Below are 22734 nucleotides of genomic sequence, written 5' to 3'. Positions count from 1 at the left end.
CGCCTGGGTGGCTCAGTGGTTGAGCATCTGCCTTCAGCTCAGGGCGTGATCCTGGAGTCCCGGGATTGAGTACCATATCGGGCTCCCTGCATGGAGCCTGCTTCTTTCTCTGCCTGTGTCTCTGCCTCTCTCTCTCTGTGTCTCTTATGAATAAATAAATAAATAAAAATCTTAAAAAAATAAAAGAAACTCAGTGACATTATAATATGCTTGTGTAGAAAAGAAGTCATCCAGAAAACACAAGGACTTGCAGTCAGCCCTAGGTCAACAAGCACAAAGCCTGGTTTGTTTTCCCTGAACACTTGTGTCCGGAAGTTACATAATAGTTAAAAAGAAGCTTAGAAGAAGACTGCAAAACAAGTGATTCTAGGGACACAGATTGTCCCTACAATATTCCAGAGGAGTTCAAAGGTCTGTTGTCCTGCAATATAGACAGTGCTAACAAGTTTTGTTAAGTAAACAAATCTTGCAAAAAAGAAAAATCAACATGTTATTATATATTTTAATAATATTCTCAAAAACGCTCATGAGATAAATATCTAAGTCAAGTTATTAAATATGAAACTGACTACAAAATACATTAAACATTGATCCTGTTCACTATTTAAGAATCCAGATTAATATGGAAAAGGAATATAAGAACTATATATAGAATGAAGTATTTGTAGTAGTTCTTAAGGGTGGTTCTCACTTTGTATGCTCTCATTGTAAGTAGTAATGGTTACCTTATGACACGTCTTTTTTAAGACTTTATTTGTTTATGAGAGACACAGAAAGAGAGGCAGAGACACAGGCAGAGGGCCAAAGGCACGCCCTGAGCCAACGGCAGACATTCAATCACTGAGCCACCCAGATGCCTCCAATATAGTTTTATATTAAGGACCGGTAATGGGAAGACTAAGGCATGCCTACTTTTCCCTCATGGGAGAGGTTAGGAAGCTGAGTAAAAGATCAAAAGTACTACAAAACAGATTTAAGCGAGTCTGGAAAAACAAGATAATATTTTGTGTTTATCAATAATACCCTTCAAAATTGGATACAGGTTGAGTTTGGCACTGGTTTGAAGAATTTTAATAAATTACAATTTCAAGTTATTTTTTAACCATACAACCATTGTTAAAGAAGATAGTTTTAGTGTTTCTGAAAAGAGGAAGAAGACAATCTTTTTTTTTTTTTTTTTTTTTTTTTTTTACCAATTACTATATATGAGAGGAAAACCTAACTGTGTGTGAGGGAGACTGAGAATCAAGCTGGAGTGTAAAGGGAGGGAGGTCAACTAATGACCCTGATTTAACTTTACTTAGATGAAGAGAGGGTGGGACAGAGTTTTCCAACTATGTGATGCTTAATCTAACATCTGAAAATAAAAATTTTAACATGCCGAAGTAGGTTGACTAAGATGAAGCTTGCTTTATAAAACCATTTTCTCTGAGCAAAAGACTTTCCTCCCATTTTCTTTGCATCTCCCATGCATGGTCCTATATACCATGCATTTTCCAATTTTGGATATCACCTATATAAGTTAAAGTGTACCTTCCTCTCTGTAGCAGAAAGACCTAAACATTTATAGTGACTTAAGTACATTATGTCTAATGTAATAGTCCTGCCATTCCAAGCTATCAGGCAGGTTTGCTCCATAAAGATATTCGAGAGTCAGATTATTTTTGTCCTGAGATCTATTGTCCAATAGTTTTGTACCACTGATCACACGGTCAAAATGGTTGCTTCCACATCTCATTCCAGCACATGGGAAGCTGGATATGGCTAAAGATGTTAAGCTGGAACTGTAGATGTGCTCTAGCATATAATGTAACCACTCACACCATTGGTCTAAACTTAAAACACATATGCACATTTAGCCAGAAAGTAAACCGAGGAAATGCAGGTTTTAGTTGGTTGGCCAAAAGTCTAGATAAAAGTTTATTTCTGTGAAAGAAAGGGAGAATAAATTTAGGACAGACGACTGGGTTTCTTCCATTACCTTCTACTCAAGTTGGCTAATGAGCCTTCTATCAGTGGCATTTTTTCTAAGTAGGCTCCACATCCAGTCTGGTCCCCAACACGAGGTTTAAACTCAAAACCCTGAGACTGAGATCTGACCTGAGATCAAGAAGCTGATGTTTAACCAACTAAGACAGCCAGGCACTTCATTGTGGTGTTCTTCATTTTCATGTTTCTGACCCTACTCTCACATCTGACTTTACTTTCATTATTTTGTCACTGTGTTTCATACTCATCTTTGCTTCTTCCATTATTTTCTGATCCTCACTCCCCAGTTTTGCTCTCAGCTCTTTAAGCTCAAAATCATTTTTATATCCTGTGAGGAATGTTGGTAAATGTGAAAGTCCCATTTGAAGTCCAAATAAATGATTGTAGGAATTCAGAAAGGAGGATTATTTACAGTTAAATACATTGGGCAGCTTATTGTGTACCCAGTTTGTTTAATTTGGGTCTTGAGTGTTAAATAACGTTTAGTGTTAAATACTGTTTAGTTGAAAAGAAAGCTTTAGTTGCAAAGGACTGTTAAAAGATGCCATTGTTTTTGTTTTTGTTTTTGTTTTTTTAAAGATGCCATTGTTTAAAGTTCAGGTTTTCTACAGTGAAGTTAAAGTAATGTAATTTGGTTGAACTCTTGCTCATTCAATAAATTTTTATTTGTGCTGAGTATATTCTTGCTCTGGTTGCCTTAATTCATTTTTGATCAAAACACTTCAAACTCATTGTCTGCGTGAATCTAATATACTACTGGAGTGAGAGAAATATTTAATTTAAAAATGTATAAATTAGGTAAATTATATAGTAGATTAGGAGGCATGGCAGATTCTATCATCTATCTATCTATCATCTATCTATCTATCTATCATCTATCATCTATATATATATATATATATATATATATATATATATATATCTGTGTAAATTTGTGACACATTAGATTATTCATTTAGGAAACGGAAATGGTCATCCATAAAAGTGATGTTATTTTCACTCTGTTAGGATTTCTAGTGGAACAAAGAATGTATGCACTACACTATTTTTAGCTATAGCCATACTGCACATTACATCCCAATGATTTAATTATTTTATAACTAGCAGTTTGCACTTTTAAACTCTTTACCTATTTCTCCCACTCCCAGTCTCTACCCCTAGCAAACACCAATATGTTCTCTTTATCTATGAGCTTGGTTTGATTTTTGTTGCTGTCTTTAAATTCTACATATAAGTTAGATCATATGGTATTTGTCTTTGTCTGACTAATTTCACTTAGCATAATGCCCTAAAGGCCTATAGGTATTAAACAAATAACTGAATTGAAAATTTCTTCTTTTTTTGTGTAAATCACAGATTGCTATGAGAGTGACTACCCAACAATGTTGGTGTAATGGAAGACATTACAGTCTCAAGGAATAATTGGTTGAGAGTCATGAAAGTAAGGATGGTAAGTGATTTTTAAGAACTAAAATAAATCCAGAGTGTATGAAGTAGGGAGAAGAAAAAGAGAGGCACACTCCAATTGCAAAGGCAGCAAAGTCAAGAAATCTACAATTCTTTGAACTCTTGCTAAACAGTAGAACCAATAAAAATCATTGACAAAGTGGATGGAGAATAGAAAAGAGATAAACCAAGGATGTTTATGAAAATTTCCCCCTTTGAAATTGAAAGACATTGGCATAGAGAAGACTTCAGGTGGCAAAGTTTTGGAGGAAAGACTCAGAGCTTGTTTTTTGTCACATTCTTTGAAGGGTTTATCAATCAGCCAAGTGGGAGGTCTCAATTATGTATTTAGGTATAGAAATCTACAGTTAAGGGTAGAGGACTGTTTGCAAATATACATTTGGAAATTTCAATGCTTAATATTTAAACTAATGAGATGGAATGAGATTACCAAAGAAATGAGTTAATGTGCAAGGGCTAAATATAGAGGTATGTTGAGAAAAATGTGACAGTGAACTTGTCCAATCTCATTTCCCAACAGAGAGCTAACCATTCCAGACCATTTTTGAAGCTTTTATACTGGCTATTTGATTTGGGATTTGGAGACTTGTGTTTATGTAAAAGGAATTGTACTCTATATATTGAACGGCAGTTTGTTTTGGTCTGTAATGACACGATGAGGAACACTTTCTTTTTTAGTATATAGAATTCTATAGGATTACTTTTAACTGCTTTATCATTTCTAGTGATCTTGTTGTACCATAGTTTGCTTAATTATACTTTTATTTAGGGAATTTTTAATTTTTAATATTTAATTACACTTGGGGTGGAGGCTGCTTGAACACAAAAGAAATTAAATCAATAATGAGGGAGCAGATAATTTAAATATTACACATAATGCTATCATCTAATTAATTTGCAAATGCTTGGGTGTGAATATGAATTTTCATGTGGATTTCATGTTTATTTATTTTTATTTTTAAAAGATTTTATTTATTTTTTCATGAGAGACACAGAGAGAGAGGCAGAGACATAGGCAGAGTGAGAAGCAGGCTCCCTGCAGCGTACCCGATGCAGGACTCAATCCCAGAACCCTGTGATCACAACCTGAGCCAAAGGCAGACACTCAACCACTGAGCCACCCAGGTGTCCTGGATTTCATGTTTATTATCTCATTGGGTCCCCATGCTACTTCTTGTCCTACTAATAGCCTACTAATGGTAAGTAAATAGTAAGAGAATCTTACCATGATGATGAGTGGGATACTAATGTTTATAGAGAAGAGTTTTTAGTGTCACTGGGTTTCTGAATTCCAGAGCACTACTTCATTTGATCAATTGGCTGAAACCTATTTGCTAAAAGCTAAAGTAAAGTTTTTGCAGGACTGACTGAGATGCTATGTAAACCTTTCAATGAAAACTGCCTTTTTACAAGTAATGCTCTTATTATTTAATATTCACCTCATGTGCTTCTCTTAAAACCCAAGCCCTGCATAAGATGCCACACCACTCTGCAAGTAATGGCGAGGCAAACTTCCCCAGTGCATACTATATATCTTAGTGCACAAAGGTATAATTTTGTAGGATATATTTCTAAAAGTGGCAATGCTGTGTGTAAGGGTTTACAAAGTTATAATTTTTCTCATACTCCCAAACGGTCTGGAGGCTACAAGAGCCTACACTCTTTCCAATATCTTATGGGAGCTCCAGTTACCCCATCTTTGATAACATGGATACTATCAATCTTTAAAATTTTTGCAAATATAGTTGTTATTGTTTTAATTGTCATTACCCTGGTCACTTTGAAATTGAATACCTTTTCCTATCATTGCTTCGGTTTATGTATTTTTACATTCCTACGCATATATTTGTCTCATTTCAATTGTGGTTTAATTTTCTTTGAAAATATTTGTAGTTGTCCTTTGTATTGAATCCACATGAATTCTTTATTTCATGTACTAAAATATCTCCATCAAGTCTTAATTTATTCATATTTTAATTTGTTTACAGTATTGCTTATCATAAAGAACTCTTTTTTGGGGGCACCCAGGTGGTTCAGTTGGCTAAGCATCCATATCGGGCCTGCTTCTTTTCCCTCTGCCCTTCCCCTCCATTCATACTCTCTCTCTCATGCTCTCTCTCTTAAGTAAATAAATAAAATCTTAAAAAATACATGTAACAGAATAATGCTTTTGAAGTAGTAAATAATTTCTTTCTTTCTCCCTCAAGTATAGATATGACACAGGAGTTATTAAACTTGTCTACAAGTCTTGGCCTTTAAATTTCCGAAAGCCAAAACTATCAGTGTTCAGAAGTCAAGGCTGATATAAAAGCAATGTTTGTGCAGCAAGCAACAATGAGTTGTACTATTTCACTCCTTCCCTTAACCCCATGCATTTGGAATTATGTAAATCGCCTGAACATAACAACTGCTCTAGGGAATGAAAAAAGAAATCCTGAGTTTATTGAAATAATTTAGTCTGGAAAAATAAGAGATTAAAATAGAAATCCAGTCTGGGGAAAAATGAGGTAGTAGAGGAAAAAAGAACTTCTCCCTAGCTCACTTCCATCCCACTTGTAAAAACCGAGTCACATTTTGGAGAGTTGGGGATCACTTATCATTGCTTTACCTAAGACTATGATAAACGTAGGATTGAAAGAAGCCAGACACAAAAGAACACATACCATATGATTCCATTATTTAAAATTTAAAAACAGGCAAAACCACACAACAGGTTTAGAAGACAAAATAAATCTGCAAGGTAGAGGCGGGAAGTGAGTAGCAATTGGGAAGGCATTAGGAAGTTTCTGGGTTGTTGGCATTCTATTTTTCTGATATATTGTAGTTACACGGGTGGTTTCTTTGTTATAGTGTTTTAAACTGTATGTGTATACTTGGCTTTTTAAGTTCATATGGGTGATCCTTCAATTAAAAAGTAAAAGAATATGAAAATGCAGTTAAATTATAGAAAATAATATTTATACATTTCTGCAAATATGTTTGAAGGTAAGATTATATGTGTAGCACATATTATATGGCTGAAATGATTTATCCTCACACTCCTATTTTTTTGCTCTTCTATTAAAATTTTATGCTTTCCTATTAAATAACTGTAAATTAGATGATACTTGTTGAGCACTTACTCTAAGGGAAAGTACTATTCTAAGAACATTACAAATATCTGCTCATTTAAAGCTCACAACAAGCTAATGAGGTTGGAAGTATTATCCTCTTAATAGATTAGGGAATAGAGATTCAGTGACATTATGTAACTTCAGGGCAGAAAATCTAATTAGAGTTACAGTCACAACTCATACCCTGGCAGTTTGCCTCAAGGTTAAATCTGGTTAACCACCATATTGTCCCCTTAAGTACATCTCCTAATCATCTCTCCAGAAGCAGAAAAAAAGAAAGAAAAGTGAACATCTTTTGTTATTGTTAATTCCCATAGTTAATTTCTAATTCAGAGGGAAGCTGAGTAGTTGCGGTGAGAAGCAAAACCAAAAAAATTGTGAAATGTCTCTCTTGACTAGGATACCCTTGCCAACCAGAGTGCAGATGGCAGGAACTGAATGTTTCTCTCTAGCTGTCAGGTAAACAAAAAGGAAAAGGACCCTGAGAATGAGTAAATTGTCTAGAACAACATGTAACTCAAAGAAAGGCCTGATAGAGTATTCTGGCTGAAGCTCAGTAAGAACTACTGTGAAAAGAACACCTTAATTCACCCTTCCCACATGGTGTTAGTGGTATTGCTATCAAAATTTCAAGAATAGATAATTCTTATATTTTTAAAAGCAGGACAACATGCAGAAAATGTTGTAAAACTCCCAAACTGATTTCACAGACCTAACAGACCACTAAGCAAGATATAGAATCAAAAATAAATAAACAAGGATGTCTGGGTGACTCAGTTCATTAAACATCTGACTAGTGATTTTGGCTCAGATTATGATCTCGAGGTTGTGAGATCAAGCCTCACAATGGGCTCCATACTCAGCAGGGAGTCTGCTTAAAAGATTCTCTCCCTCTGTTCCTCCCTCTCTCAAGTAAATAAATAGATAAATCAAGAAAGAAAGAAAGAAAAAAAAGAAGGAAAGAAGAAAGAAAGAAAGAAAGAAAGAAAGAAAGAAAGAAAGAAAGAAAGAAAGAAAGAAAGAAAGAAAGAAAAAGAAAAAAAAATAAAAAGAGATTTGATGGCAGTAAACATACACACTCACCACACACACACACACACACACACACACACACACTTCGCATAGCACCCATAGCCACTCATAAAATAAGAGTTCTTTTAAGATTTGTTTATTGTTTTGTTCTGTTTAGACTTATTTATTTATTTTAAAGATAGAAGGAGAGCACATGAGTGGGAGAAGGGTCAGCAGGAGAAGGAGAGAGAATCTCAAGCAGATTCCCAGCTAAGAGCAGAGCTTGATTCTGGACTCTATCCCAGGATCATGACCTGAGTTGAAGGCAGATAGCTTAACCTACTGAGCCACCCAGGTGCTCCACTGTTACATGTATTTTAGTAACTAGTGAGCACCTCTTTTTCAAAAATAATTTTTTAAACATTTTATTTATTTATTCATAAGAGAAAAAGAGAGAGGCAGAGACATATGCAATGGGAGAAGCAGGCTCCTCATAGGAAGTCTGATGTGGCACTTGATCCCAGAACCCTGGGATCACACTCTGAGCTGAAGGCAGATGCTCAACCATTGAGCCACTCAGGTGTCCCTCAAAAACAATTTTGGCTATTTCTACCAGTCTTCCAGATTATCACAAAATTAATATTGTAAAGATCAATTGTGACTACTATTTTTAGAAAGATGAGTCTTGTTAGCTACAAGGTCATCTCCTCCTCCTCCTCCTCCTCCTCTTCCTCTTCCTCCTTCTTATTCTTTTGCTAAGCCACACAATAAGATGATGTGAATTTGGTTACAGGTAAATTTTAGGATATAGCAAAGTGTTTTATATATTTTTACCATTTTTATTCTTATTAGATTTTTGGAAATTTCTTCTAATCCTGCAGAATTGGATTGGCTTTTTCTGCATGCTTAGGAACTGTCTGTAAAGGCCTGCTTTCACTATCGAAGCCACTGCAGGAGACTAACTGTTGGGGAGGTAGATGAGGGGCTGCTTGTGGCCATTTGAGGGAGATCTGCAGGCAAGGTGTTCTAGGCTGTTCTGGGCAGGCTTCCTGGTGGAGTTCATACAGTGATTAGTAAGATCCGTGGTCCTTTGATGGATTCTGAGTCCTAGTAACTGTGCTTCCAGACTTTTCCAAATACTCAGCCCATGCCTATCACATAAGTATTCTGTGTAGGGCACAAAAAACTGAGTCTATAGGGCAGTGTCCCATAAGTCTGAGGAAGTCGGGCACTCCTTGTGCTCTCACGTTTCCCTATGGGACAAGTTCTGGCCTGAGTGGGTCTCTTTTGGACTTGAGCTGTGCTGCCATCATTAGTGAAGGTAGGTAAAGTGAAACTACTTTTTATACTTTTTGGTGCATCTATTCTCAGATGTTATGCTTTAGTAATGTGCCAGAGCTTCTTCACTAAACTCCCAGATTCCCAAAAATGTGTTCTTGTCATGGTGGTTGTCAAAACAAATACTCCATAAGGGCATGATGGTTAAAAGAAAAAAAAAAAAGCTATTTGGCTATCTTGCTAATGTCACTGTATGAATCAGATATTGATGTTTCAAAACACCTCAATTGCAACCGCATATAAAATTAGTAGTTCAGATTAGGTTATGACATATACAATTGTTCTTCACTATGGATTGTAACATTTATCATCCCAAATATCCTAGCACATGTTAGTTTTTCTCCTCCATTTCATCTTAGTGAAGGTATCCCTTCTAACTAAGCTACTAAATCAAACAACCTAGGAGTCATGTATATTCTCTCTTTCTTCGGGATCCATGCCAATTTTATCATCTAAATAGTTTTTAGATTGAATCTCTATTTTTCTTTCCTGCACTTGCTGTCCGGGGTAGGCCCTCAGCATGACTTTCCTGGATTACAGATTCAATCTCTTTATTCTACCTCTTTTCGTATGTTCTGACAACTTCAAACTTGTCTTCTTGCCTGTGGCCAGCCTCTTCAACCCATCATGCTGCTTAATAGCTAAGATATGCTTTTAAAAACCTACTGATGAAGAGATCTCTCTTCCACAAATGTGGTGAGATAGTGATGCCATCCCGACTCAGGGACAGAGCAAGGGGACATGAATTCTGCAATGCCTCATTCCAGGAGAAGCTGTATGCTTACCTTAGTTAATCATGTGAACCTGTTCATTTTCTGTTATTACTATACATGAGTAAATGTGGAAACCACTAAACCAAAATAGTAAAAGTCTTTTTGGTCAATGACATATATAAGAACTTCTGTGTGCAGATACCCAATATAAGGCGCTTGTGAAAAGTTTTAAAAGCATACTTCCTAGCCCCACAGATAATTTTAATGTTACCCCAAGTGGACAGCAGGCTTACCTAATAGTATCTTTGTGCTTAAAAAAGGAAATCGCTCCTTTGCAATAGATGTAGCCTTGTATCAGATTGCAATACTGGGGCCAGTTCACTGTGTATCCCTGAACAGTGGCCCCATCTCCCTTTCTTCACCTGTCAATGTATATCCTGTCTTCTTTTGAAGTGTCTGTCATGTTTTTTCACAAATAATACCTTTATTCTTCCTATAATTACTGATTTGGAAAACCCTCTCTACCCTCTCTTGTTCAACAAATTTTATTCATCCATATGCATTCAATTCAAATGCTACTTTCTGGAACTTGTAGCTTTGCTCCCATTGAATTTATTGCACACCATGATCACAGACATGATCACACCATTGTGTTTCTAGTGTTTGCCTTTTCTAATGGACTAAAACTCCAGAAAGTTAGGTTACTTCTCTTCAGTATTCTGCTTCTAGAGATCTACCTAAGAGTAATGAAAACATACATCCACACAGTCTTACATACAAATGTTCCTACTGGCATTACTCATAATAGTGGGAGAGTGAAAATAATCTAATTGCCCACCATTGTTGAATGGTAAGCAAAATGTGCTGTGACCATACAATAGAACAATATTCAACTATAAAAATAAATGACAAACTATGGATACTTGCTATGATATGGATGAATATCAAAAATATGCACAGTGAAAAAAGCTATATACAAGAAAGCACATATTATATTATTCCATTTATTTCAAATGTCTAGAATAGTCAAATATTTAGAGACAAAAAGTAGATTGGTGATTGGCTGGAACAGGAGGAAGAAAAATCAACAGTAAATATGCATAAGGGATTTTTTTCAAAATATTCTAAACTTGATTTATGGTGATGGCTGCATAACTTGGTGAGTTTACCATAATATCATTGAATTATACACCTGGAAGAGATGAATTATATGATATGTGAAATATTCCTCAATAAAGTTATTTTTAAAAACTTAGGTTACATCTTTATTCATTTTTGTAGTTTTAACTACAAACCCAAGATGTGGCCCACACAATTTTTTGATGCCTTCCGTTCTACCAAGTTTTCAGCTTCCCCCTTGTTTTTCTAATTACATTTTAATTTATAATTAGAATATAGAAATGATATACAAATGGTATACATTTATCTTCAAATGGTAACATTTTAGTTTATAACATTATCACCCATGACTCTAATAGAGTTCCATACAATATTTTGTTTACTGTTCATTATGCATTTTGCATTTTCTGCTGAAAATGAGTTGAGATAATTCCTGAAACAAAAGTTCTATAATGAAAAAGAAATTTGTGAAATTGCATGATATTGGCCTTTCCTGAAAAACTCTTAAGAAAGGTGTTATTATATAGTTTTAGGAATCTTGAGTAAAGAGCTCTGTTTAAGTTTGTGTTGGTCTGCTAAAGCTAAGATACTGTTACATTTTTTAAAAATTCAAATTGGTAGTGGTTTATAACAATAAACACATACTTCTCACTCGCAGCTCTTAGGGTCAGCTGGATATGAGTCTAGTCACTTCAAGTATCACTCTTCCTGGGACCTGTGTGAAGGGGCTGAATGTACCTAAGGCAGAGTCTTTTCAAAATGAATGACAGGAGACAAGAGGCCATGTTAAACCACACAGACACACAAAAAACCTCTTCTTGGATGTGGTTTATGTTGTCCTTATGAATCAAAGGCCCAAACCAATGGTCAGAGGGAATATACTTTATCCACAGGGAAGTCACAGAAAGAGAGGGAATGGAAGGAAGACCTGTGACCTGGTAAGCAAAGTTTTCTTAACTTACACATTGAGCTCACTCCCCTGTATTTTCACGACAAACTCAGAATCACAGATTAATGGGCCATGTATTGAAGACAATGACAATGTGAAATTGTAATTCTTAGCTCTGGTTAAATATAAAAGCCTGGATTTTTTTTTTTTAATTCTGATGCTCAGTCTCAATGTAGACCAGTTGAAGCAGAAACTTTGGGAATGGCATCAGGCATTGGTATTTAAAAATTGCCTTCATAAAAAAAAAAATTGCCTTCATTTGATCCATGCATGTATAAGGAAAGGTTGAGAACTATTGATGTAGAGAAATGGATTTTGGCAGAATATTTTTCATATCCTTCATCTGAACATCTCTAATCAGATTTCAATACTATTTTTAGATCCATTTTACTTCAGGCATGTATGAATGTTAGTCTTCTAGTTACAGAAGGAGTAGTTATTCTTAAAGTTTAGGTGGGCTTTATTCTAGTCTTGTGGCCTTATCAGAATTCTAAATTATATTTGCCAGAGGATGAATCTGTAGAGAACAGCAGATTATGAATCTCTTTCTGTGATTTTTAGTCTTCTTTCTTTGCATTTTCTCATATGAGAGGGAGAATATATTTTGTCACAGATATGACAAACTATTATGATTAACTATTATGTCTTCCAGGAGGGATAGAAAGCACAATATGGTCTCAATTTTCTATATTTGCATAGTTTTTAAAATGCATAGCTAAGTAATTGCAACATTGTTTTAGAAAAGCCACAGGGTATTTTTTTTTTTTTTTTATGATAGTCATACAGAGAGAGAGAGAGAGAGAGACAGAGACACAGGCAGAGGGAGAAGCAGGCTCCGTGCACCGGGAGCCCGACGTGGGACTCGATCCCGAGTCTCCAGAATCGCGCCCTGGGCCGAAGGCAGGCGCCAAACCGCTGCGCCACCCAGGGATCCCTGCCACGGGGTATTAAATCATTTTGGCCTCAAACATTTCAGTTACCCTATGGGAGACTCTTATTTTTACTGTAAACTTAGGATCTGTTATTTGGCTTGAGTTATATTTATTGCTTTTTAAATTAGTTTTCAAATACTTTGAATATAAAATGCTATATTAAAACCTATAATGAATGAGAAACATTCCATTTATAGTATCATTTTATTCATATTTACGATTTGAAATTCTTGAGTATATGTAACATAGCAATTCAGAGTGTGGAATAAGAAAGGAACGAAGAGCTCTAAATCATATCAAAGCATATTAGCAATAAAAAAGCAAGAATCAATACAAAAGAAAAGCATAGTATGTAAACCAGGGTAAAGTAATCAATAGCTGTGGATTATACTATACAATTGCAGATGATCACAGGAAAATCCATTTGAATTATATAGTTATACTAAAGAGGTACAACAAATATCCACTGCAAATTTGCTTCAAATAATGGACAACGGAAACCCTAAGCAATAATGGCAAAGTTTATTTTTTTTTATTTTTATTTTTTTAATAATGGCAAAGTTTAAAAGAAGACTTTGGACAAAAGAGAAGAATTATCAAAATTATAGAAATTTCTGAAGCAATTTAGAAAGTAATTTTTAGAAATTGTTTTGCTCTAGGCCACCACAAAAAAAAAGTATCTGGTTTCTAAAACATATCACAGGGCTAAATTAGATATTACTCATTAGGATTACTTTTGTAAGGAATTAATATGGGTTGTTCCAGTTATTTATTTCTGCATTTTAAAAAAAATCACAGAATTAGTGGATTAAAACAACAATAGTTTTCTTTTGTGGCTCTAGAGTTTAATTGGTCTCATTGGGTGGTTCTTAGAGTCTTGCTTGTGGTGCAGTCAGATGCTGATTAGGTCTAGGATGATATCAAAGGCTGCTTCTCTCATGTGCTTCCATTTGACATGGGCTTCCTTACATCATGGTGGCTGAGCTTCAAGAATAGGTATCCCAGGAGGACCAGGCAGAAAATGTAACCTCTGTAATGACCTAATGTAATGAAATGTAATGATTTGAAAGTCATTTCCTGTCACTTCAACTACAGTGCAGAGATTCACAAAGCAGATGTATAGGGCCCATATCTCAAATAGGAGAAGTGTCAAGGTCACATTGTATAAGCAGGTAGGATGGAAGATTCGGTTGCCATCATTTTGTAAATACAGTCTTCCATAGGGATCTTAAATTTCCTTTAAATTTCACTTTGCTGTGGGCAATAGGATTTTACCCAGCCTTATATAATGCAAACATCACAATTTACCCTAAACAAGAATTTAATAGGAAGGCTGAAGTTTTGAATTATTTATAGGATATGAATTGTGATACTATCCCAAGACTTTATCTTACTGTTGAAGGTATAGGATAGGTAGTCACCTGTGTCTCAGGCCTGAATAGTTATTATTCTCCTTCTCATCATTGTAATTAAGCCCTGGTCTTTTAATTCCTCTGAAACTCCAAGCTGGTCATCACCTTATGGTCTATTTGGATCTTTAGCTTTTTATAGATAGGTTCTCATATTTTAGCACTCTGCTCGTATATCACGCCTTTCAAGGCCAGCATCTGGCCACCTCTTCCCCAGGTACTCTTCACTTTTTATCATATTATCATATTTCCTTGATTTTATCTACATCCCATCCTCACTCGTGCACTAGATGAAAATCTCAATGAAGGTAGCTTATCATGTCTATGCTAGTGTTTGCCACAGAGAAAGCTTCAGAAAAAGGTCCACAAATCAATAAATGGCTAAAATGATTTTTTGTGAATGCTTTAGGCAGCTTATTTTTTTGGGAGGGGTTCATCTCTCCCTTTCTTAAATGCTCATAAATCAGACAACCTGCAGCTTTTGGGTATCTGTTCTTATCCTGCTATTCTAGAGCCATAGATAAAAATTAATTCTTCCACATGTTAGACTATACTTCAAAAGTTTGAATACAGCATCCTGCCTCATTTATATCTTCACTTTAAAGGTTGTGTATGCTTTTAAATACTTCTAATGTGACAAGTTTCTAATCCTCTTGTCATCTTTGACACATTTCTCAGGAGATTTTCAGTTTTCAAATGGCCCTTTGAAAGTGTATGCTCCCAGTAGTACATAATACTTTAGGTAATATCTCCCTAGCTGAGGATATAATAGGACAGCACTTTCTTTGTTAGGGGTTCTATATTTTTATTGTTGCAGAATAAAATGTTTTGCTTGTTCTAAGGAAACTTGTTTCACAAAATCTAAAATGTATATTTCCATTTTTAATTATATGATTTTTGCCAAAGTGAAAATCAGAGTCCCTTATTTTGTCTAGTGTCAAGTATCAAAAATTTTAGGGCCTTTTAAAGTTGACATTTAGGAACCAAGAAAACAAAAGTTATTCTAAATAGGTTACACTTCTAAAATAAATCCAGAGGATTGACATAAAATGAGATCATGCTGTTTGCACATCCGAGATCAAAAGAAGCTTCCAAATAATTCATAAGACTTCTGCTTTAATGCCATATGGCTGGCATCTCTGAAGTAACCAGCCTGAACTTCCTATTTAAAAACGGTAAAGACCTTCAAAAACAGAACTCACCAAAATCTAAAATCGATTACCAACTAATTGTTGGTATTACTTAAATTTGTAATTATTTGGCTTATATGGTTGGAGTGAGGCTCTGTTTTCTCATAACCCTATTCATCGTTTGACTCTAAATTCTGTAATCTGCAGAACTTTGATAGGAGCTTCAGCACAATTGTCAGACTTACTAGATTAAAATCAAAGGTTCATCACTTATTGTCTTATTGATTTTGAGCAAGTTACTTAGCATCTTCATGTCTCAGTTTCCTTATCTGTAAAAGAAATGTCATACTAGAATCAAATGAAAATACATGGAAAGTACTTAAAATGCACAACGCATAGGACTCACTAAACATAAAGCAAGTGCTCAACAAAAGTGGGCTACGACTGATCATGTTCTTTTAAAAGTTTGCTTAAAACTATTCAGCATGTAATAATTCTTTCAATTTTTTTTCTCCATTGACTAAGAAATCCACATTTTTTAGCACCAGAATATTGAAGTTCTCTTGCTTCAGGACTAAGAATTTACCTTTGGAGGCATCTGGGGTTAGCATCTCCACCAGTGTCACCCCCACTATTGTGCCTCAAACCCCTGATCTTTCTAGTAGACCCTTATTACTTAGATTCATGCCTGAAGACTGGCAGCTTGAGTATCACCTAGAGTTGGTTGAATTCAGAATTTCAGCTCTATCTTGGATCTATTGATTCAAAATTTGTCTTTTAATGAGGTGCCAAGTTTATTCATATGCTTATCAAAATATGAACTGTTACACATTTATTTGAAGACTAACTCCCAGCAAAAGACTGGTCAAAAGAACAGATGAGAGTATGAAATAGAATCTTTAGAATCTACTAGTAAATCCAGGTGTGCTAGTTTGGAGTCAAAAGCAAGAGATACACTTTTGAATTTAAAGTTTTTTATCTATTTTATCTGTACACAGTTGGATATACACAAGGGAATGCAAAAGGGATTAATGGTCCAGTGTTTGGGGCTGGAAACAGAATATATCAATTGACCTCCAGCTCCAGATATAGGAAGAGGATTTGAGCTGAAACCAATTAAATGGGAAATAGAAAGAAAGGACATTGAAAAGCACTGTTTGTATTTTTTTTAAATGCTTGGATACATTTCTCACAGCAAATGAAACATTTTTAAATAAATAACTGGAAGAGAGTCCGAAACACAGGAGATAACAAATAAATATATGTTGAAGTCAACTAAAAAGTGAACATAGAGAGAAAATGACAAAGAACAAGACAATCTTCCAGGCTTTAGGAAGCTCTATTTGGTGGAAACAACAGACAATTACAACAGGATGCCAAGAGTGCTGTGTGCACAGGGCATATGAGAACTCTTATGGGCATCACATCCAACTTATGTGCATATGTGACATAGAGGTTTATAAAAGACAGCAGTTTGCCTGAATTTAAAAGGCACAATTGCTGTTTCTAGGGATGGAAAGCAAAGTAATGACATTCCAGAAAAATCAATGTAGCCTTTCCCACAAGTCAGGTGTGATCAGGAAGCAGCAGGAGGTGCCTTTGGAGAAATAGAATCCACAGCATGGAGGTTCCTGCATGATGTCCTGAAGAGCTTGTGTATAATGGGGTGGGAGTAGAGGTGGTTTTGAATGAGGCTTTGAAAGGGCAATATGCTAATGAGATTTTACTTTTCTATAATGATGATAATAAGAATACCTGTGTACTGACAGTGTATTAGGTGTGAGATATGTATGTTTGTGTGATTTCTTGTACTGCCTTGTTTTATCCTAGTAAAACAAAACCCTTTGTATTAAGAGCTATAATTATCCTCATTTCAGAGATGAGAAAGTATAAGCTTAAGAAAGTTAATTAATTTCCCCAAATTACACAATGAAGCCTTACACACACACACACACACACACACACACACACACACATGATTTTTTAAATTTCAACTTTATTTGGCCAATATGTTCAATTCTAATACCATGGTAGAAATGGTTGAAGAACGGTCTGCATTTGGTTTAGTTCAAGCACCCTCGGCCCTTTCCCCGCCTGGAAATGGAGGGTTCTGGTTCTGCCCGGTGCAGGCCTCTGGAAGTCACAGAGCACTGGGGAGCCTGGCTCTGGGGAGGATGGGGGGCTGCCTGGGTCTGTCCTGGGCTCAGCCGGCGCCCATATATATATGATTGTGTGAAATATATGTATCTCTCTCTCATTGTCTCTCTCTCTTTCTCTCTCTCTCTCTCTCTCTATATATATATATATATATATATATATGTTTATGTGTATATATATGTCAGAAGTCTTCACTCTTTTCTCTAGACGCTTATTATATATATTATAAATATATATATATATTAGGTCAGAACACTGAGCAGGACTATAATTAGATCATTTTTTCATCCTTTTAATGAAGGAAAACACATGTTCAATGAAAATGTTTTTTTTTTTTTTCTACTAACTTCACCATGGCCTGCCTCATTCTCAGGAAAAGGAAAAAGCAGGCACCTCTGTGTGATAAAATTAGGGATCTCGAGAGATAGGCAGTAGTGAGAAGAGAGAACCTGGAACTTTATTAATTCATTGTCACCACAAGCAAAGTGCAAAAGACAATCATGGCCCGATAGAACTGAATAGTTGATCCTCAGGATATGATATTAGCACTGAAGATCCTTGACAATCTTCAAACCAACTCTTTCTGAGTCACACTTGTCTGGTCTGAATGGGTTATCCTCTAAAGTCTTCCATATCTGAGGCAAAATGCTTGCTTGGGTTCTCAACTGACCATCCTCCAGGGAATTTTACCCACTTTTCCGTTATTCTTGATCTGTTTTCTTTATGCTATTTCTTTTTTTTTTTCAGTACTCTCTTAATTGAAGAGCACATCTTCCAAAAATTATTGATAACTGCTCCCTGGGGGAAAAATTTACCGAGATCTTGAATGTCTGAAAATATTCTTATTCTACTCTCATACATAATTTTCTATTACTAGTATAATCTATTATTATTTTCTAGGTATAAAAATTTTTGTTTGGAAATCATTTTCCATCAGAGTATTTTAAGTAATGCTCCATCGACTTCTTGCTTCCAGAGTCACTATTGAGAAATCTCGTCATTTTGAGCTTTCTTTGTGACCTTTATTGTTTTTCTCTAGAAGCTTCTTAAATCTTCTCATGGTGCCTAGTGCTCTGATATTCCACACAGTCCTATGTTTTTACTTTCATCAATTTTGGTTATCACTTAATAATAGTTTTCAATCTGATAATGTGCATCCTTTGGTTTTGAGAAATTTGTTTATGAATTTCTCTATTTTCTACATCCTGTCTTTTTGGAAATCCTAAATCCTGAATGCAGGATTTTCTGGTTGAATCCTCTAGTATAATTTTTGTTCTCGTTATCCTTCATCTTGATTTTTTGCTCAATTTTCTCTAATATTTCAACTTATTATTAACACTTCTCTTTTTTTCCATTTCCAGTACCATGTTTTAAATCCCAAAAGGTTTTTTTTAGGATCAAGAGTTGGACTGAGTCACTCAGGACCCTCTTCTTTTAATTCTTGAAATATTCCTTATATAATGATACCTGGATTGTACTACCTTTTCTTACTTTTCTGAAGATATTTACAACATATTTTAAATTCCTACATAATTTCCACCAATTGGCTTCTTTTCTGTTCATTTTTGCTTTTTTTCTGTCAGATTAGAGCCTTTCCTCACATAGCTAATAATTCTTGATTTTATCTTATATTTAAGAATAAAAATATTTTAAAAAGCCTGACATCAAATTCTGAACACAGAATGAAGCATGATAACCTTGGAATTTACTGTAGGCTGATCTGAGTGGACTGTTTGATGGTAATTTCTCATTTCAGTACATTTGAGTCTTTCTTCTTGGCTGATCAATTTTTTCATTGAAGAGTGTTCCAAACTCTTGCTTAGAGAGTGAAGTATCTCTTGAGCATTCTGAAAGAACAGAGAGGTAGAAGAAATATAAAATTTCAGCATTCAGCATTCAGATTTTTTCATTTTATAGAAATGGTACCTAACTATTCAATTATCTTATTCCAGGAATCTTTCAGTCTCGGAATAATCTGTTTTACCAGAGTGGAGTTAGTGAAGGTTGGCTTCTAAATTCTTCTCAAACTTTTTCCCCACCCATTTCTTATTATAATGACATCCCTTTGCCATCAGGTGAGGCTGAGATATGTTGGTGTCCCTTACTAGAACCACGCCTCTCAACATCAAATCTATTACTGTAAAAGATAATAGGTTCTCTCAGGGTTGACATGCAATAGAAAATTATGTTTGTTTAACAGAAATACATTTGTAACTGTGCATATGTATTTAATATGTAACAATTTCACATTTATACTACCTAATTTTCTAATTTCACTTTCGGGCAATCTTATAAATGTGAACATATTTTATAGAAAATGAATACACAAAAGGCAGTGTATTTGTAAAGCTATGGAAACAAGTACTAGCAATTTAAAGGCATGCTGATTTTCTATGAATTAATGTAATTAGAACTATCAAAGACACTAAGAATTACACGAATAATATTGGCTAAAGTGTGAAATGATATGTTGGTTAATATCAAAGTCTTCTCTGACATTACTATGGAGAATTGTGAAAGTGTATTGTATAAATTTTCATTTGAAGTGCAAATATACTAAGAAATAGTCAACATTATAACTGTGCAAACTACAGAATATTTGCATATTATAGTCTTTATAAAACTGTATATAATTTAATTTATAAAGCTATAAATAAAATTGTATATAAGGCGTTATTTAAAGAAACATAGAAAATACTCTTTATACTAAATTTTAAGTGACATAGATTGCTGATTCAACAGAAGACCCTGAACATTATCATTAGAAGTGGCAGACAATGTTCTCCTCTAAGCAATCGTTGTAACATTGTGCAAAGGGGCAGATGAATAGGGAGTGAAATTAAATGAGATTGCACATCTCTCTGTATGTTTCAGAGAGATAGGCATTTTAAACTGGATCATGAAATGGATTGGGAGCTAAAAGGAAATCTGAGATAAATGAGAAAGCAAGCATGAGATTGCGCGTAATACGGATCCGTACAAAAAGCTCCTGCACAATTTAGAAAATGGGAAGTTGAGATCTGTCTGTGTTGCCTCAGAGCAAACAAAATGTGAATTTAAAAGGAGTCAAAGTCAAGGAAAGAGCATACTTTTCAGAGTACTGGGGAAAAAATGGCCACAGGCATGTTTGAAGATGTGAAATGAGTGAGGTAAGCTGAATTTTCTAAATGAAAATGATCAGTAAGAGCTGATGGTGATCAAAGGGATGTAAATGAGACTAGAAACCCGAACTTGGAAATATTCCAGATCAAGAAGAAATTGAGATTTTGAAGTATACGAATTACTATTTTTATTATTTAGTATCTAAATTATTTTAATGAGCTTTTGGATCATCCTAAAATTTACAGGGAATATGGAATCAATCAGATATGATTTCTTATAATTAATTTGCACTTTTCAGAAAAATAGACACTTCACAACTGACAACTAGAGCCATGATGCAAAGCAATACTACCAAAGCTATAAACCATCCCTATTCCCTATGGAAGGAATCAGTGATTTTATATATATATATATATATATATATATATATATATATATATATATATATATATATATAATTGCCAGAAACTCCAATTCAATTGTAGTGAGCAGAAAGTGGGGATTTATTAGTTCATATGAGTGGTTTTGAATAAAGGTCAAATTAGACTAGAGCAAAGCTGCCCCCAGACATTAAGAACATATTAGGAATCTGTCCTCCCTCCCTTGTGCCCTCAGCTTGCTCCTGTCTTAGTGTTGCTTTCATTTTCTGGGGGGTTCTCTGCATATATAGGAACATATGCCTACTTTCAGAATCAAGCCTTAAATTCATGGTCCATGCATGAGAAGAAATGCTGAAAATAAAAACAATAAAGTGACAAATACCACTATATGAATGATTAATTAAGGAGAAATCCCCTGTTCTATTTTCTTTAACTAACCCAGTCCTATTATTTTCACCCCTGGAGAGTGATGGGAGCAGGTGGTGGGTTAAGCCACTCTCCACAAAAGGGATAGGCTGCTTTCCACTAGCGGGTCAAAAGCACTGGGTGTTATAATATATTTTGGCAAATTGAATTTAAATTAAAAAATGTTTAAAAAAAGACCACCTACAGCCAGTATTTAGCGAACACCAGCAAAAAGCCAGATACCCTGTGATAAATACAGCAGTGCACAAAGAAACAAAGATTTCTGTTCTCTTGGAGAAAAGGAAATTAGAATATAACTAATACACATAAAAATGAGTACATTATGTAATACTTCTGTAGGTGATACTTTGCAAAAATGATAAGAGGTAGAGTAGAAGCAAAGGGCTTGGTGGTGCTGGGACCTGGGATATAGCAGAGTTATTACTTTAAATATGATGCTTGGAAAAAAAAATATGATGCTTGGGGTAGGACTCACTGAAACTGATGCTGCAGCAGGGCTGGCATGGATGTTGGAGTCAGGTATGAAGATATCTAGCAGACGAGGTCTCCTTCCAGGCCTCCGACAGGAACCTCTTTGACATATTAGAGAAATAGCATGCAGGCTAGTGGGGTTAGAATTGGAAAGTGAGAACATGAGGTCAGAAATTATACATCATTTTTGACCTTGACTTTTATTCTGAGTGAAATGTGGAAACTTTGGAAGATTTTGAACTAAGTGACATAATCTAAATTATATTTTAAAAAGATTGCACTGACTACTCTTTGGAGACCAGATTGCAGATGGGCAGAGTAGCACAGAGTTGAGCTAGTAGGACATCGAGTAATCCAGGAGACAACTGATGATGTCTTGGACCAAGATGCCTCATGAACCTCCGGTCCCTGAAGAGACACTGAGCAGACAGAGAACACATGTCTACTGAAAAAATTCAGATTACAATATGCGTTTGACTTGGCTAAAGTTTAATGGAGAGAACAAATGCAACATTACAAGACTTTATTATAATATATGTAGTTTTCAGTACTGTAGATAATAATATCTTTACTTATAGCATTATTTACAATTACACGGGTCTCTCCTCTGTCATTTATTTACTTGATTATATTCTTCCATTATTCTGTGAAATAAAGGACCCAGGTATTATCAATGTCTTTTTATAAGTAGATAAATTAATGGTAGAGAAATAATGGTCTTGCTCAACCCGAGAGATCTTAGAAATTCCCAAGTGTTAAACAACATTGAAAATGCACCTGTTTTATCCTGCTATTTTCTCCAGTGTTTTCCTGTTCAACATGTTATTTTTTTTTAGATTATTTGTTTATTTATTCATGAGAGACAGAGAGAGAGAGAGAGAGAGAGAGAGAGAGGCAGAGACACAGGCAGAGGGAGAAGCAGGCTCCATGCAGGGAGCCCGACGTGGGACTCGATTCCGGGTCTCCAGGATCACACCCCAGGCTGAAGGTGGCGCTAAACCTTTGAGCCACTGGGGCTGCCCTTAACA

The 22734-nt window shown here is 35.2% G+C and overlaps 1 long non-coding RNA gene across 2 annotated transcripts in view; it reads left to right on the top strand.

Moving 5' to 3' along the window:
- Positions 1–22734, top strand: part of LOC112923769 (uncharacterized) — a 127545-nt gene that overhangs the window by 47531 nt on the left and 57280 nt on the right. For both annotated transcript variants that reach the window (XR_012002019.1, XR_012002020.1), the window contains exon 2: positions 3346–3439. This is a non-coding gene — a long non-coding RNA (uncharacterized lncRNA). The remainder of the gene's footprint in view (positions 1–3345; positions 3440–22734) is intronic.

Source organism: Vulpes vulpes, chromosome 6 (assembly GCF_048418805.1).
Source record: "Vulpes vulpes isolate BD-2025 chromosome 6, VulVul3, whole genome shotgun sequence".
NCBI lineage: Eukaryota > Metazoa > Chordata > Mammalia > Carnivora > Canidae > Vulpes > Vulpes vulpes.
Note: the sequence above shows the minus strand (reverse complement) of the source record. Positions and strands in the feature narration are given on the sequence as shown.